Source organism: Lissotriton helveticus, chromosome 2_2 (assembly GCF_964261635.1).
Source record: "Lissotriton helveticus chromosome 2_2, aLisHel1.1, whole genome shotgun sequence".
NCBI lineage: Eukaryota > Metazoa > Chordata > Amphibia > Caudata > Salamandridae > Lissotriton > Lissotriton helveticus.
The window spans coordinates 280,083,178-280,101,514 of record NC_136060.1 but is presented as its reverse complement, the minus strand read 5'-3'; positions in this window follow the sequence as shown (position 1 = coordinate 280,101,514).

Genomic DNA, 18,337 nt, shown 5'->3' with positions numbered 1-18,337 from the left:
GTGCCTGGCTCTTACCTGTCCGCCCTCCGCTCTACGGCAATAATTGCCGAGTCGGACCGGGGCGGGCAGGCTGCAGTATCGAGCCCAGGCGATGCGGGGAGAGTGTTAGGTAGATTTCCAGTAATTCTCAATATGGATTCTTAAAATCAATCACATATTAAAAACAATGCCAATTAATAATAAAATCAAGTTTAAAAATATTTCTAGCTAACTCCTCGCAGCCCACGCAAATATAGACAGACAGTCAGTCTTCTTACTCTGCCAACGGGTGAACAGCGGGTCGGGGAACACTGCCACCGTCTCCCTACCGCAGCCACTCGTGCTTCTGTCCTGCCTAAATAGCCCAGATAATGTTAGCGACTAGAGCGCTGACCTCCGCGCTAGCGGAAGTGGGAGTGGGTGTGCCTGGCTCTTACCTGTCCGCCCTCCGCTCTACGGCAATAATTGCCGAGTCGGACCGGGGCGGGCAGGCTGCAGTATCGAGCCCAGGCGATGCGGGGAGAGTGTTAGGTAGATTTCCAGTAATTCTCAATATGGATTCTTAAAATCAATCACATATTAAAAACAATGCCAATTAATAATAAAATCAAGTTTAAAAATATTTCTAGCTAACTCCTCGCAGCCCACGCAAATATAGACAGACAGTCAGTCTTCTTACTCTGCCAACGGGTGAACAGCGGGTCGGGGAACACTGCCACCGTCTCCCTACCGCAGCCACTCGTGCTTCTGTCCTGCCTAAATAGCCCAGATAATGTTAGCGACTAGAGCGCTGACCTCCGCGCTAGCGGAAGTGGGAGTGGGTGTGCCTGGCTCTTACCTGTCCGCCCTCCGCTCTACGGCAATAATTGCCGAGTCGGACCGGGGCGGGCAGGCTGCAGTATCGAGTCCAGGCGATGCGGGGAGAGTGTTAGGTAGATTTCCAGTAATTCTCAATATGGATTCTTAAAATCAATCACATATTAAAAACAATGCCAATTAATAATAAAATCAAGTTTAAAAATATTTCTAGCTAACTCCTCGCAGCCCACGCAAATATAGACAGACAGTCAGTCTTCTTACTCTGCCAACGGGTGAACAGCGGGTCGGGGAACACTGCCACCGTCTCCCTACCGCAGCCACTCGTGCTTCTGTCCTGCCTAAATAGCCCAGATAATGTTAGCGACTAGAGCGCTGACCTCCGTGCTAGCGGAAGTGGGAGTAGGTGTGCCTGGCTCTTACCTGTCCGCCCTCCGCTCTACGGCAATAATTGCCGAGTCGGACCAGGGCGGGCAGGCTGCAGTATCGAGCCCAGGCGATGCGGGGAGAGTGTTAGGTAGATTTCCAGTAATTCTCAATATGGATTCTTAAAATCAATCACATATTAAAAAAAATGCCAATTAATAATAAAATCAAGTTTAAAAATATTTCTAGCTAACTCCTCGCAGCCCACGCAAATATTGTCTGTATGGTGAGATTCAATTGAGTACAACCAACACCAGCTATAGTGAGAAACAAGCCCACTATGACCAACACCAAAGACAACGTCACTGGATATCCTGGCAGGAGCAATTCAACCCTTTACCAATCCTTGGTCAGATAGGTTTATGAGCAACTAACTTAATGTTCTTCCTTCCTCTTCTCAGTATTATTTTATATTTCTTACCAATGTATATTGTTTGAACTTTTAATAATTGTACACAGAACATGATACATGTCGCAGGTACTTGTATCTGAGTTGATATAATTTTGTTTCGACTATTACCATTCTCCTCTGTTCTATTCCAATATAATTCAAATTTCATATAAAAATTCTATGCAGCGGCTGGATCGAAGAGGCATTACCACCACCACCTTCAAGTACTATGTGTGGATCAACCATTACCTTCATATGTTTAGGCGTTCTGTAATGTGACTAAGTTAAAGTGTGACTTCTTTTAGAAATCTATTGGGAAGCAAGTCTGCTAATGTATTGTAGTACATGACTTATTACGTTTTTCATCTTTCTCTTGCCGATCCTAAAGACACTGATCCTCACAATGATGCTGTGCCATCAACAAGTGGAGGGCAGTGTCCAATCCCAGGAGAAACATATTCTCCTCCAAGCAGCTATCTTGGTGGCCACCACTGTAGAAGGGTGGAGTACAACATTTTTACCCACAAAGAAACAAATGTCAAATACCCACTCACGGCCGGCAAGCAGTCTTCTTCCTAGGTCTCTCCTAAGGATTGCTAGTCCCCAGTCACCAGATAAGCAGCCAGGATGCTTCTTCCGCCAGTGTAGAACTCTCCTCCTTTTATCCCCCAACCTTCAAGGTCCTAACTTTATTCACCCACACACTTCTTCCATGCATGTGCAACTCCAAAGTACTCTTGATCATCTGAGGGAGAGGATAGCCCTGGTTAGTAGGTGCACTCTTCCATTCATATATTTTGCCCAACTATCACCTAGATATAAGCCCTCTCTGTGATAAACAACCCACTGGTCAAGTCAGTCAGACAGGCATGTGGGGGGCATTGGTATTGTCATGACAAAAGTCTGTGCCCTAGGAGGGTCTGTATATCAGGCAGCAGTCATCTGTGTTCAGAGATATTCTTGATATTGGTGTGGCCCTGCACAAGATAGTGGACCCACCTTAAAGAAATTATTTAGATGTTTTACATGTAGATCCATGCCTTGGAGATCATTGGAAAATGTTACTATGAAGCAGCAAAGTTGCACCATAAACATCTCAATTCTTTAGGGAAGATCGTGCAAGACAACATGCCTTAACCATGCACATTTGCAGGGTCAAGACATTCATAGGACTCAACTGTGGCATCACAGCAACCTGTAAACCTCACACTACGCACAAACATTGATGTTAATCTACTGTACCAACCAACAATCCAACATCCCCACCCCAACTCCATCTTCACAACCACAATTACAAGTTCCAATGTAATCAGTTTTGCATATCTGGAAACATGGACAACCCCTCTCCCCAGGTAGGTTAACACCATTCCCAAAATTCTTATACTTCTCCCACAACCCCTCACTCACTCAAACATGTTTTATAGCAGTTTTGTAGATTTATAAGAACCATTCACAAGTATGTTTTCAATACTTCTTCCTTCGAGGGTTACTGTGAATAAAACTTGATAGTGCCTATTTTCCCCCTTTGTGTGCTCTAATGTGCTACAGTAAGAAATATACATACATAAATATATACACATATGTATTACCTACTGGCGGTAGCCAGTAGGTAGTTATAGTTAGGACCTACTTTCCATAGGAAATCCACAACATTCTATTTGGAATAACTTTGGCGCCGGTGGACAAATCCTCGCAAAGTTCTCCAAGAAAATGGCCTGCTCAGTTCCGCTCCTTCCCAGAAAGTTTGGGGGTGATTCATCAAGTGGGGGCTGAGAAAAAACGGGGGTCCCAAAACGTGTTTTCCCCATGTAATTTTCTATAGGGACCTTTAGCCAGGGCTACAGCCCGAACGGCAGAATGGTGTTATATAGCTCCTATATATCCTTATATCGTGTTAAGTTAGCATAGGTACATTTTAGGTTTAAACGCCATTTTTCCTTTCTTGCAACTTCTGCACACGACCCTTAATTGTTGACTTAGCTTTCAACCTAGTGGTTTGCCGTGGTGTATGTGAGAATAATATGTTATTGCTCTGATATCAGTTTTGTTTAATAAACCATGTCTGCACGGAGAGTGCTGAAGTTTCAGGAGCAACACGATATGGAATTGTTATGAGGTCTGATCTCCACGCCTTCATAGTCATAACACAAGTGCAGCCTTTGCCAACTTGGGCTTGAGGCGGGATTGATATTGCTTTGCACGAGAATTGTTAACACACTTGATGCGGTGCACATGCAGAGAGAGCTGGTGTATGCTGATGTGATTCCTTCATGCTAGGACACTAAGGTATGGGCCCGCCCTAAAACAACCCAAAGAGACCTTCTTAGCTAATAATATAATATATGTGTTAGGGAGGGTGAGATATAAGTGTTGTTAACTCTTATTCATTACAGCATGTTAACATGCTGTCACCATTCGCTTTTTATGTCTTAGTAACTATGCTGATAATTTTGATACTGATAATAAGTATACTCGTATTATCTAAGATACTGCGCCTGAGAAGACGGCATTAGTAAATAAACATTTCAAATGCACATGTGTCTTCTTTACTCCATGTTCTGGTTTGTAATGATAATATAACAAAAGAGTGTTCATGAGTTCCACGTACCCTGAGGTACTGTAAGTTCATGTTCTGGTTTGTCTAAACATTGGGAGTTTGATATGTCCAATGAGACACTGTAGCTAGCTCGGTAAGGGGTGAGTTGGTTGCTAAGGTAAGTTTTGGGACACCCTAATTTGCCGAGGTTCCACTCCTCTGTGCACAGTTCTGTGTGAGTACAGAAACCCTGCGACATGGCGCCCAACGGTTTCGGTGGTCTTATATCATGACACTCGAGTAGTTTATCGTTCATACCTTAACCCCTTCACCTCCGTTTCCGGAAAGCGGGGTGTCGGTGAAACCTACCTATTTTTTGAAATAGGTGTTATTCAAGCTTGATTCTTTCTTAAACGGTTTCTTTGAATTACTACCCAGTTGTGCTACAAAGTATTCTTTGTGTTTTCTAGTTTCCAGTGTTGTCATGGCGGCGGTGGCCATTGCGCAGCATAGTCGCGTGGCGGTGCGCAACCATCTTCAGACGTACCAAGTACCGGTAGATGGGATGGCTGTGATTTTCGTGGTGTGTGCAGATCCGGCGTTCCCTTATGAGTTGTTTTACTCTTGGGTTACGTTTCCGGCTGTGGACGCCAATTCTGGTTTGTTCCACTCCTACACCGCCTCGGCTGTCCCGGCTGAGTATACACCGTACAGGGCATTGGAAATACCTATTGATCATTGGCAGCATCGAGTTTGGTTTGATGGCGCCCTCCCCCACTCTTTGTCCGCTGCGAGGTTAGGTCCACTCTCAATTCCAGGTACAAATTGGCCTGCGTTGGGTGGCTTTACCCCGCACCCGAATCACGGCGCTTGTACCCTGCAGGAAATTCGTAGGCTGCATGTTGTTTCCATTTCCGTGATTCGTGCATTAGTGCAATACATCGGTCGCCACCTGCCTGGTGGTCCCCAGGGGGGTGCGGCCGTTCCCGTGGATCGAGGCGGAATGCGTCTCAATCCAGTGATGGTTAATTCGGTTTTTGGTGCTCGTCCGGTTGACAACGATGACTTCCCATTCTGGCTAGCTGAGAAGTTTGATCAACTGGAGGCGGTTTTTCCGAATTCTACTCCTGCTGATAAACATAGAATGTTAACGATTACTCTACCGAAGGATTTAACTCCTGAACTTGTTGACTGTGAAAGCTGGGGAAAAACATTTGCGGCAGTTTATACAAGGTGCTTTGGCACCCCGTCTATGACTGCCCTACCTGACATCATTAGACGTGTTCAGAATGATCACGGTCCAGAGGCAGCGGTTGAATTGGGTATGCGCCTGTGTGGTTCTTTTGAGATTGTATGTGATCTCATTCTCTCCAATGTTAAAGGAGATGCGGTTAACTTTCAGGTGTCGAATGCTTTGGCTGCTCTGCCCGATGCCGACAAACCCCGCCAGTTAGCAAAGATTGTGGTGGCCGCTTATAAGACAATTGGCCGCACAAGTAGAGGTCTGAAATATTTCCCAGTAAAGGAGAAAAAACAACCTCAGGGACAATCTGCAGTGACAGATGTCCAGCCCAAGTCCAAAAAACAAAATTGGCCTAAGAAACAGACACAGGGGAAGCAGAATACACAGACTCAGGATTCTTTTCCTGCAGTACAAGCACCTGCGCCGACAGAAAAAGTTTATGATTTGCGCAATCGCGCGATGATTAAATCACCTGATCGATTTCAGGGTTCTGATCAACGCTCTCCTCGTTCCTTTCAGGAATCATCGGTCCCGAAGACCACTGGAGGAGGGGGTGGACGTGGACGTGGTGGCCAACAAGGACGTGGTCAGTCCCGCCAGACGGACGGCGCAGTGAAGCAGGAGGATTCTACGCCTAAGCGTCCGCAGTTTGCGAAAAAGAAAGTCGCAGCCTTAACAGCGCATAGATATGCCACAGATAGTGAGAACGCGGCTTCGGAATCTGACGTGGGCTCTGACCTTGCTGGACAGCGCGGCGGAGATTACCATAGTCAGAGAGGCGCTCCGTCCACTACTGAAGGTGACAGCGACTGAAGTGTTTGTTGTCATAGAAACAGCCGATACGAGATTAGCTCCCCCTGAAAGACTTTTTGAAATTGTCCTGTTAATTGAAGGTGACATACAGCGTACTGTCAGAGGGGTATTTTGGGAGAACCTTTCGTCTACGTACGACATTTTGCTTTCTGAGGCTGACTGGCCCCCACCTTTTGTGCTCGCAGCGCCGCGAGGGGAGGAGGTAATCCTTCCCAGTTTCGCGCACACTGTCTCGACTGAGCATGCGCAGCATTTTGCAGAAGAGTGGGCTCGGGCTCTTGCACCGGCTCTCTACCGCAACCAATGTGGTTGGGACAAATTGTCCCCTTGCCACGAAATTCCTTTGCGGTCTGAGCCGCAGCCTCAGCCTCAATATCCCATACGACGTGAAGCTAAAGCAGCCGTCGCGGAAATCCTTGAACAATTGGAATATCAGGGAGTTATTGAAACGTGTGTGTCACCAATGAATAATCCCCTTTTTACTGTGACCAAACCTGACGGATCATATCGTTTGGTATTGGATTACCGGCATTTGAACTCGCATTGCCGTAACTGTGCAGTACAGAATACTCACGGCTCTGCGTTAGTGGATAGTCTAGTGCGTAAGCGTTTCAAGACAACGCTTGACATTTCCAATGGTTTTTATGCCCACAGACTGGATGGCTTTAGCTCCCAATGGACAAGTTTTACGTCCGCTGGTGTGCAAAAATGCTTCCGGCGACTCCCTATGGGCTACAAAAATAGTCCTGGAGTGTTCACCTCCAGAATAGTCACTCTATTGGAGGGTATCGATCCCGATGCATGTTCTTATGTGGATGACATTTATCTCACAGACGACGAGATTTGGATGCATCTGTGTCGAGTGAATTCCATAATTTGTACCTTTGCTGATATGGGTTACAAATTAAATTTTGCAAAATCGCACATTGCAGAACACACGGTGTTGTTCCTCGGCTATGAGCTGAACAATGAAGGTAGAGGTTTGGCTCCTCACTTCTTGGAGAAATGCGCACAATTGCGCGCTCCTACAACACTGAAAAAATTACAGTCTTTGCTGGGTTTTTTGAATTTCGGCAGAACTTACATTCCGGAATATGCCCAGCGTATCAAGCCTTTGTATGCTTTGATACAACCAACTTTCTCAAAGTCATGCTGGCTGCCTGAGCATTCAGCCATTTTGCAATCCTTGCAGGCTGATCTGCTCGCTTCTAAATATTTACTGACTCGTGATAACCACACCAACCTGGTAATAAGAATAATTCCTGGGACGGTGGGTTTCACATACCTCACTTTTAATGAAGGTGACACAGTACCTATTGCTTACAAGTCACACTTGTACACTTCGGCTGAGTTGCGGTTTCCCACAGTGGAAAAGGTTTTAACTGCTGTACAGATGGCAATTCTTAAGGAACGAGCACTGTCTCAGGGGAAACGCATGCTAGTGGTAACACCCTGTCCTCACTTGGAGGCAGTCACGAAAGCCAGTGTACCAAATTCAAAAGCTTTGCACCCTCGGTGGATTCAGTGGGCTGCGTCATTGTCATCCACGGATGTCATGTTTATTTTTGACGCCTCCTTACGGTCGCAAGAGTACTTGCAGTATGAATTCGTCCATCCTGCTCCTCTGGCTATGCGACCTTTGGAGGACTTCCATTGCATCATTTACACTGATGGGTCGGCGCAGGTTGCGCATGGCTCTAAACATGCCTACGTTTCCGCATGCGCCATTGTGGTCGGTGCTATGTTGAGTGATGAGTTCATTTCCAGGGAAGTGCACTCGATGCCCCTGGGCGATTGCACCGCACAATTGGCAGAGCTTCGTGCTCTATTACTAGCGTTAGAGTACGCGGATCCAAGTGTTACTACTCTGATTGTAAGTGATTCTTACTACTGTGTCCAGTCTTACAATGAAAACTTGTTCTTTTGGATTCAAAATGATTTTCATGATTCGAAGGGTAGCACAATAAAACATAAAATGTTCTGGGTTCGAGTGGCAGAGCTTAAGGCTAAGTTGCCACTCGTTTTTGTTATTCATACTCTCGGTCATCAGCGCGTAGGAGTTCACGCTGTTGGCAACTCGCTTGCTGATGAAGCAGCGAAATCAGCAGTATCTACATACTTAGTTGCAGCGGTTACTAGGTCTAAAACCAAGATTGATAGCGACATCTTGGCAGCGATTGCTGCCTCTGAGAAGGGAAGTAAACATCCTGTGGGATTCCCTTCGAAGTATAAATACCACTTAAGTCCCGAAAAGGTTCCTTTTGTGACAATTCCTGATGTTGGGGAACGGCTGATTCCCAACTCGGATCGCAGAGCAGACTTGATTACAGCGGCTCATGAAGGTGTGGCGTCTGCGCATGCGGGCGTCTCAGCCACTGTAACGCAACTACAACAACGTTTCTGGTGGCGGGGACTGTACAAACAGACGCGTGATTATGTCCTTCTTTGTGACTTATGCCAGCAGATTAAACCTTCAACTGCTACGCGTCCGCCACAGACTCAGTTGTACATTTCTAATAAACCTCTAGGCTGTGTTTATTTAGATCACTGCGGTCCTTTTTCATCTGATACTGCGTATAAGTACATCTTAGTAGCAGTTGACTCATGCACACGCTTTGTGTGGGTATGGCCACATCGCAGCGCTGATTCACGGACTGTCATTAGAGATTTGCGTATCTTTATAGGGATTTTTGCCTGTGGTACCTTCCATTCGGATCAGGGTCCGGCTTTCGCCTCTAAGGCGTATAAGGATGCCATGACTTCAATGGGGGTCCAAGTCAAGTTTTCGTCACCCTACAGACCTGAGGGTAATAGTGTAGTAGAACGAATGAACCGTGATTTAAAGCAATCTTTGACAGCCCGAGTTATAGGCACTGGCAGAAACTGGCTGGCTCATCTCTATGGCGTGCAGCGTGCTCTTAATAATCTCCCTAGAAGGTCTCTGGGTGGGCGGACCCCATACGAAATGCTCTTTGGCATCAAAATGTACGTCCCTGACCTTGACGGTCTAGACTCAGTGGTTCGCGCCACTTCCTTTGACGCAGATGAACATTGCAATGTTTTACAGAATCTACAAAAGACCAGAGACAGTCTTGCAAAGGAACATTTGCCCTCCACATCGGATGATGCGTTGCAGATCCCGGTAGTTGGCTGGCTACCCCAGGTTGGAGAACTGGTTCGAGAGAAGATCGACAACAAGAAAGAGTTTGGTCCCTCCTATCGAGCTCCAGTCCCAGTGCTTGGAGTGAAGGGCACAAGAACAGTCATATTACCACCACTTCCAGGTCGTAAAGAAAACAGGTTTATTTCTATTGACAATGTCAAGATACACAGAGTGGCCGATTCTTCTTAGCATGACGCCAGCTGTTTCCTGTCCTTCCATTGTGAGAAATTCCATTATGCCCACTGCTTCTAATATTGAACCTGAAGTGGCCATCGAATTACCTGCTGTTTCCAGTCCTTTATTAAATAATTTACCGGGAACTAACATTGATGAGACAGACTATGCCTATCCCGCTGATTTGTCCATACCTGACCTACAAACACGTTTAGCCACAGAATCCAGATTTTCTTTTGACTCTGTTTCTCTTACCTCAAAGGAACCTTCTCGAGTTGCAGTTTATGCAAGCCTGTTTAAAAAACATTTTTTAATACCACCTTGGACTTACATTTGGTTAGTCCTTGTTTCGATTTACATTTTTATGTCAGTTGGTTTTGTGTTTTATTTTTTTCGAATCATCAATGGACATTATGTCGAGGAAAGAACATGCATTACTCATTTGAACGGAACTTTGGCCCCGCTTTCCTCTTCGCATTCTACACACAGATTTAAAAGAGACTTGACTTTGGTTAACATCACAGCATGGCCTGTTCTGGATGGAATCGCGTGGGATGCAGTTCGGTTTCAAATTCATGGCCCAACGGAAGTCGTTAATGTTCCTAATGTACTTAGAGTGAATATGGGGGATGTGGTGAAACAAAACATTCGTTCTGATGATTGGGATGTTAATGCTGTGGAAAGTTTGTTTTCTGATTTGAAATACTATGCTGCTTTTGATGCTGAGGATTTATATTTAGAATCTGCTAATTATGGTGAATTGTTCTGTTACCAACATTATGGCAATCACTTCTTACACAAGACATCTTCCCGAAGGGATGCTGTTAATTTTACTCAGTGGGAACATTGCCCAGCACCTACACAAGGGAGTTCAGAAACTTTTCTTAAAAAGTATACTTATTTCACTGACTTTAATCAGTCCAATCCCGAGTCCTTTTATTTTAAATTTCACAAACAGCCACTGTCCAAGGTTAGACTTACAAATACAAAATTGTTGTATTCGAAGGCCTTCCTAGATCAATTAGTTACTGGGGGGTATGAGTTATGGAAGGATACCATAGACCTTAAATCGGTTTGGGGTTCAAGGGCCTGGCAGGTACGAGGCACTGAGGCTTTGCACCGTGCATGTCTCATCCCGAATCATATGTTGTTTTTAAATGAAACCATTTCCCAGACGACATGCTTTGGATTGGCTACATCTAAAAGGTTAAACACCCCGTCTTTCCCAGAGTTGGAGGAATATGAGGATTGGAGTAATTTTACTCAAATTGTCCATTAAAGATATACAGGCTCTGCTTCTTAATTCCTCCTTTAATATTTCCAGTATGAATCCTAAGGGTTGGCTGCTTTGGCACCGTAGTGCTGATTCTTGCCAAAAAAGATTTTTGAATATAACTGACGGTTTTAAGACTGTTAGATCTGATCCCCGGTTTGATTTGAGTCATACTGTCACCTCTTACTCTGTGGGCAAGTTGTGTCAAGCTTGGCTGAAGCATTCAACTTTACCTGCGGTTAAGTATCACCTTTCCAAACTGAATGCAGACGTGGATTTGAATGATTTCATTAGAGGCCCAGCTAGTGGCAGGTCGAAAAGGTGGTTATATGGGGTTTACAATGAAATTTGGAAACTGTCACAGATTGAGGCTGCTACACGCCTTAGGGCTATTGATCAGGCGAATCTTGAGAAAGTGCTTGCAGTTGTTGACAATAGCATTAACGTGCTTTCCTCTAGAATTTACACATTGGATAATATTGTGTCGTCTGTTGTTGATATTGTGCATGATGAAGTGTCAGTATTATACCATGGTCAAAATCAATTACGGTCAATCATGCAGTTTGCATGGACACTTCAGACTCTGAAAATGGGTAAAGTTCCCTGGGGATACATGAACGTTTCCTCTTTATTTGCACCGTTTAATTTGACTGACAAACAACGCTTGCTTTCAATGCGTGATGCTTCCTTTTCTATGTTACATATTGAAAGGTTGGAATCTTTACCTTTTTCTGTGGCAGAAGCCACTGCTGCTACGTGGCTTATCCACGGTTTGATAACACTGCCTTTTGCTTTATATAAGTTTTCAAATTGTATGAAATATGTGCCAATAGGTCGTTTTGAACCCTTAGGTAGCGGTTTTCTTCATGAGGTCTGGTCGCTCCCATACACATACAGATGTTTCAAGGATGAACAGGAGGTTTATCTAACAGGGGAGGAGTGTACTGAGACGCCAGATCATTCTTTAATGTGCAGACACATACAGTTACACGGTTCATGTAACAAGGACCGACCGAATATGGCTTGCGTTTTACAGGGCACGCCAGTTCCGGCTATCATCCCCACGTTTAAATTGTTAGAAAATGGTAGTTATTTGATGCTCAATAATGAAAACTGTTGTGGGTTAATTAAAGGTATAGCTTTCATAGTAACAGTAAGTGAGCGAGTTATTTGCTGCAGAAATGTTCTTTATCCTCCCACACGTGAACATAGGGAGTCTTCCATTTGGCCACAGATACCGACCTTGGGAGCAGAATTCAGCGGCATGGCTAGAATAAGAGCTCTTTTGTCCCAGAAAGAGGTGGCCTTGAGCTCGGCCCGTGAAACTTTCGTGCTTCACATTGCTAACACCCGTACGGAGGTTCAGGCTCTTTTAAATACTGATTTGCCTTTGCATTTCGGAGCCATGGTTCGTTCTATCTTTAACGCATCCTCCACAACGGGCCTAGCACATTTTTTTAAAGTTGTTAGCAGTGGTCTCGTGACTTCCTTTGAGAAGATTTTTGGAGTCATCCCTGCCTTCTTCCATTCTATTTTTTCATCCTTATTTGGAGGGTTCCCGTTTTTTCTTGCATTAGCGGCTGGCGCTTTGGTGGTTTTCTGCCTTTTTAAATATGGATGCCCTTCCTGTGCAAGACCACGCTCAACTGCTACTGACGCGGTTTCGCAACCGCATGCTTGATTATTATGGCACACTGCCGTTGGCGACTCTAAGCACGGCGTTTGGATTATCTTTTCGGTTCTCCTATTTCACCTGTGTCCAGCCTGTATTTCGCTGCCTGACCTGTGATTTCCTTTGGGCCATTGATTTGTGTCTCTGCGGACCGATTTCTTCTGACGTCGATTTTGATCAACTGATGAGTCCTATCATTGCTCACGAGCTGGTTTGTTCTGACGAAAGGATTATGGCCTTGGCGGTGGCACATGGACTAATGGGTCCCTGGGATGTATTGTCGGCAGCGCAAAATTTCTTGGAACGAAGTTTTCTTGAAAACCCACCGAGCTGTCCTCTGATGGTTATAGAGGATCCGGTGCTGGGAGATCACGTATGTTCCTTTCATCTTTTAAATTGGATGGCTGAACTGTTTTCGGATGAGGACAGTGACTTCCTCCTGGAGGCTGTTGCAGCTTACTTTTCATATACAGTCTTATCATAAACGCTGCCTCGAATTGACATGCTGATTAATAGCATTTCCTTGATTTTATTGACTTTTGGTCAAGACGTTTTATTTTTGCTTGCCTATTGGCTTGAGCCACATTATACTTTTGGGCTATTTTTTAGCATTAGTTTTTATAATTGAATTTTTATTCATGCTCGTTTATTGTTGGATTCTGCTCTCATGTGATGGCACTTCTGTTATCTTATTTAGTCCGTTCTCGGATCATGGGGGGGTGTTATATAGCTCCTATATATCCTTATATCGTGTTAAGTTAGCATAGGTACATTTTAGGTTTAAACGCCATTTTTCCTTTCTTGCAACTTCTGCACACGACCCTTAATTGTTGACTTAGCTTTCAACCTAGTGGTTTGCCGTGGTGTATGTGAGAATAATATGTTATTGCTCTGATATCAGTTTTGTTTAATAAACCATGTCTGCACGGAGAGTGCTGAAGTTTCAGGAGCAACACGATATGGAATTGTTATGAGGTCTGATCTCCACGCCTTCATAGTCATAACACAAGTGCAGCCTTTGCCAACTTGGGCTTGAGGCGGGATTGATATTGCTTTGCACGAGAATTGTTAACACACTTGATGCGGTGCACATGCAGAGAGAGCTGGTGTATGCTGATGTGATTCCTTCATGCTAGGACACTAAGGTATGGGCCCGCCCTAAAACAACCCAAAGAGACCTTCTTAGCTAATAATATAATATATGTGTTAGGGAGGGTGAGATATAAGTGTTGTTAACTCTTATTCATTACAGCATGTTAACATGCTGTCACCATTCGCTTTTTATGTCTTAGTAACTATGCTGATAATTTTGATACTGATAATAAGTATACTCGTATTATCTAAGATACTGCGCCTGAGAAGACGGCATTAGTAAATAAACATTTCAAATGCACATGTGTCTTCTTTACTCCATGTTCTGGTTTGTAATGATAATATAACAAAAGAGTGTTCATGAGTTCCACGTACCCTGAGGTACTGTAAGTTCATGTTCTGGTTTGTCTAAACATTGGGAGTTTGATATGTCCAATGAGACACTGTAGCTAGCTCGGTAAGGGGTGAGTTGGTTGCTAAGGTAAGTTTTGGGACACCCTAATTTGCCGAGGTTCCACTCCTCTGTGCACAGTTCTGTGTGAGTACAGAAACCCTGCGACAATGGAATTACACAAAATTTGGCAGAGAGGTAGAGTTCGGTTTGCAGATTGTGCTTTTTGTTAAATGGTATAAATCCGTTCAGTAGTTTCTGAGTAAATTATAGCGATATCTAGAGATGAAGTACAGCAGGCGTACGGAAATCCGTACAATTACGAGCACGAGCTGCATGCTGATTGGCTGTCAACTGTCTGTCAACACTCCAAAACAGGAAGTGTTGGCAGCCATCTTGTTCGTCGCTAGAACCGAGTCACAAGAAAACAGTAAAACAAAGTTGAGAAATAAGGAAAGGGGGCAGGGTAGAAACATCCTGACCCTCTAGGCTTGCTCAGAGGGTCGTACATGGATCTTTAGGCTCAATTTTTCTTTTTTTAAAAAGAAAAAATCGTGGCGTATGCATATGGTATTCGTACGCGGCGGAAAAGGGAAAAAAAACTAGAAGTTTGTTTCATTCATTAGGTCCCAGGGGGGCAAATTCCGGGGAATTTTTTTTTCCATAATGGGGGGCTTGTTAGGTGCCCCGAGCACCGGGGAACGGCACCCCTCTGTGGTTTTATTTTGAAGTATGCGGGGAGTTACGGTCCTCGTCCCCTCAGTCTCGGGGACCCGCACCCTGTCGGGGCTTTTTGTTATAAATATATATTTTTAAAGTATGTTTTCAGCTTCCCCTCCCTCTCCCCGTACACGTCATGGGGACCGCCACCTTCCTGGGGCAGTGATATGTAAAATGCCCTTCCAGCACCAGGTACCTGCACTTTCAGTGTTTTTTAATGTTGGGAGGGGGTCGCGCGGCCCCCTTACTGGAACTCTTGATGGCCCTGGGGACCACCATCTCCCAGGGCCGGCTCTTGCAGTGTCTCGGGGTGCCTATCCCCTGGACACTGCTGTTTGCCATGGTAGGGCGGGAGCGTCGCGGCTCCCACTTTACCACAGCAAACCGCTTTCCTATTTGAAAAAGAGAGCAAGTTAATCTGCTCTATCTTTCAAGTAAGAAATCAGATTGTTTTTCGTCAGAGAGAGCAGCATGTAAGCTGGTGTCTCTGATAAAAGCAATGCGGGCTCTCGAAGGACGCGGGGAGCAGTCTGGGATCGTGGGGGCATTGGGGCTAAAAAAAAAAGAAGTTTTTTTTAGAACTAACTTTACTGGTCAAAAAAAGAGCTACATTTCTATGATAGTATGTAAAAGGTTCCTGTTTTTTTGTGTGCACCAGTTGTACTCTCTACTCATGTGCAGCCTCGTTTCCAAGCCCATGCTTCTTTCTTTTTCTTCAAGTTCGCCAAGAAAAGCTGTCCTCATTTCAGGTTTTAAATCTGCCGCTTTCTTTTCGTGGGCTGTGTGTGTCATCCGCTGCTATACTTTTGTAATATATTAATAAACATATTGTATCTATATTTATTTGAAACGTATTGTCGAGGCGCCAAACATTGATTACATACTCCGTACACTGCAATTTTAGTCGTTTTCCTCCATTATTTTTATTATATCTGTTACTTTCATTTTACCCTCCGCTTATCTTCTCTGTGATCGATGAGATTTCCTGTCACAGACACCACGGTGTATGTCCTTGGCCTGTGATGTTATTAGACTTGGTCACACGTATACCTAAAAACTAATTTGAAGCACGTAAGCCACAGCCATTACAACGCGTGACCGTCACCACAAAGACATTATTATGATTATGCGTTTATCATGCGTGGTAAATGTTTACTAATTGTAAAGTGTGAGCATGTGTGGTAAAGCTATATGCATGCTAATGGCTTTGTGGTGGCGATCACACGTGGTTATGACCGTGTTGTAATGGCTGTTTCCCCCTAATGGACAGTGCAGCAACCGGGTCTGGGTGTGACGGACTCCAGGCGGAGGGCACACAGCCCCTCTCATACAATATAGACATCTTTGTGGGGTGATTGTTTCCGTGGTTTGAGGGGCGTCTGAGGCCCACTCACTTAATTTTGTAGGGGGGTAGGTTTGCATGGGAAAATGTCGCAAGAGGTTTGTAAATGTGGTACACATTGTTTTATATTACTTTGATTTCTTTACCATGTTGTAGTCTATCCAGAGAAAATATAACTCCGTACTTTTCAATTCTACTCTTGAACATCTTACTATAGTACTTCAACATTGTAAATTTTTTTTTTTTTGTGGACCGTCACCCCCCTCACAAACAAAAAGAAGTATGTAGTCTTTTTTTATTAACTTTTATTAAAACAATAACTGTAAATGAAACTTAATGATAACTATATTATAAACAACTAGAAAAATAACTTTAAAAAACAATAGTATAAACAAATTGTGAAGTGGACTCCAAAAGACGTACGATTGGTAATCTGCAAAACAAAACAAAAACTTTAGAGTTTAGAATTATGTAGATGTGAGTAAATGAGCTGAAGCATTACAAGTCAAGGTAACACTACGATTTTATGTGTGCAGTGTGCCTGGTTCATTTCACTTCTGTTATAGTGCCACGTTCAAGTGGTGTCTATATAGAAGTGCCTACTGCGTTACTGATACAAAAGTGGCACAACGGGATTGTAAATATGCCGACTTATTTCCAATGCATTGCAATGGTGGGATTGTATATCTAGGCCTCCGTGCTTACCGTTGTATAAACACTGCGGCCAAACACTGCGGCCAGCGGAATTCACAAATTCACTTTAGCTGTTGTTCTACAAGTTAAAGCAGACAGCAGTGTCTATAAGATTAAAAGAGAAAGAGAAATGATGTCACAGAGAGTGAGAGATAGAAAGAAAGAGAGAGAAAACAACATTAAAACTGTCTCGCAGAGTCTGGAGAAGAGATTCTTTCTTGAAAAGTCAGACATAGATTTACAAGCTCCTTGCGGCATTTTTTCCATGTTAAAAGTGTCACAAAAGTGGCGTAATAAGCTTGTAGATCTGTTTGTCAGACTGCTGTAACCTATCTGTTGTCACTGCTCGGAGGTAATTATACATTTTACACAGGGAAGCTGCTGCACAGTATCCACTCTCTCCTTTCACAAATAAAGGTAATACTATGGTTTTACGTGTGCAGTATGCCTGGTACATTTTAGTTCTGTTATAGTCCCACGTTCAAGTGGTGTGTATATGGAAGTGCTTCCTGCGTTACTGACACAAAAGTGGCACAACGTGTTTGTAAATATGCCAACTTATTTCTAATGCATTGTAATGAAGGCATTGTATATCTAGGCTCTGTGCTTGCCCTTCTTTAAACACTGCGGCCAGTGGAATTCACAACTTGAGTTCAACTGTTGTTCTACACATCAAAGCAGACAGCAGTGTCTATAACTTTAAAAGAGAAAGAAAAATGATGTCACAGAGAGAGAGAGAGAGAGAGAAAGAGAGAGAAAAGAACATTAAAAGTTTTCTTGAAAAGTGAGACGCAGATTTACCAGCTGCTTGCGCCACTTTTCCCATGTTAAAAGTGACAGAAAAGTGGCGCAATAAGCTTGTAGATCTGTTTCTCAGACTGTTGTAACCTATCTGTTGTCACTGCTCGGAGGTAATTATACATTTCTGCACAGTCAAGCTGCTGCACACTACCCGCTCTCTCCTTTCACAGATAATTTGTTGTTGTTTCGGAAACACAATTCTTTGTCACCTAGTGCCATTGGCGTGATTAAAAGATGGTGCTCTATGTGTTGAAGTAGCCTTCACAGTAATCAAGAGAGTTCACTACTTCAACTCAGATAAGGTTGTATATAGCAAACTGTAGATAGTAGCGTCCAAAACTTTAAAAAAGAAAGAGAAACGATGTGAGAGAGTAAGAAAGAGAAAAAAGGACATTAAAACGTGGGAGAGACACACACGACAGGGGAGGTGGTACCTGAAGCTAGAGGCGCAACCACAGTCAAAAATATCAGGGGGGGCTAGAAAAAATGAACACCCCACCTAGAAAAGATTTCGGGGGGGTGTTAAGTTCAAGCAAAAAGAAGAGTGGAGCTGCAGGGGCTGTAAGCGGGGGGGATATCAAAGCCTCATTAACAAGCAAAATGTTTTTAAAAGACCTGTGACGTACAAGGGTGCGACTGTGTGTGGGCCCAGGAAGCTATCTCATCCTAGTTGAAGCCCCGTTAGCCCAATGTGTGTTTTGCGCGCCTGCTGCATACTACAGGTTCTCTCCTTTCACAGATAACTTGTCGTTGTTTCAGAAACAAGCTTCTTTGCTCACTTTGTGCTATTGCCGTCGTCCTTGTTACATAAT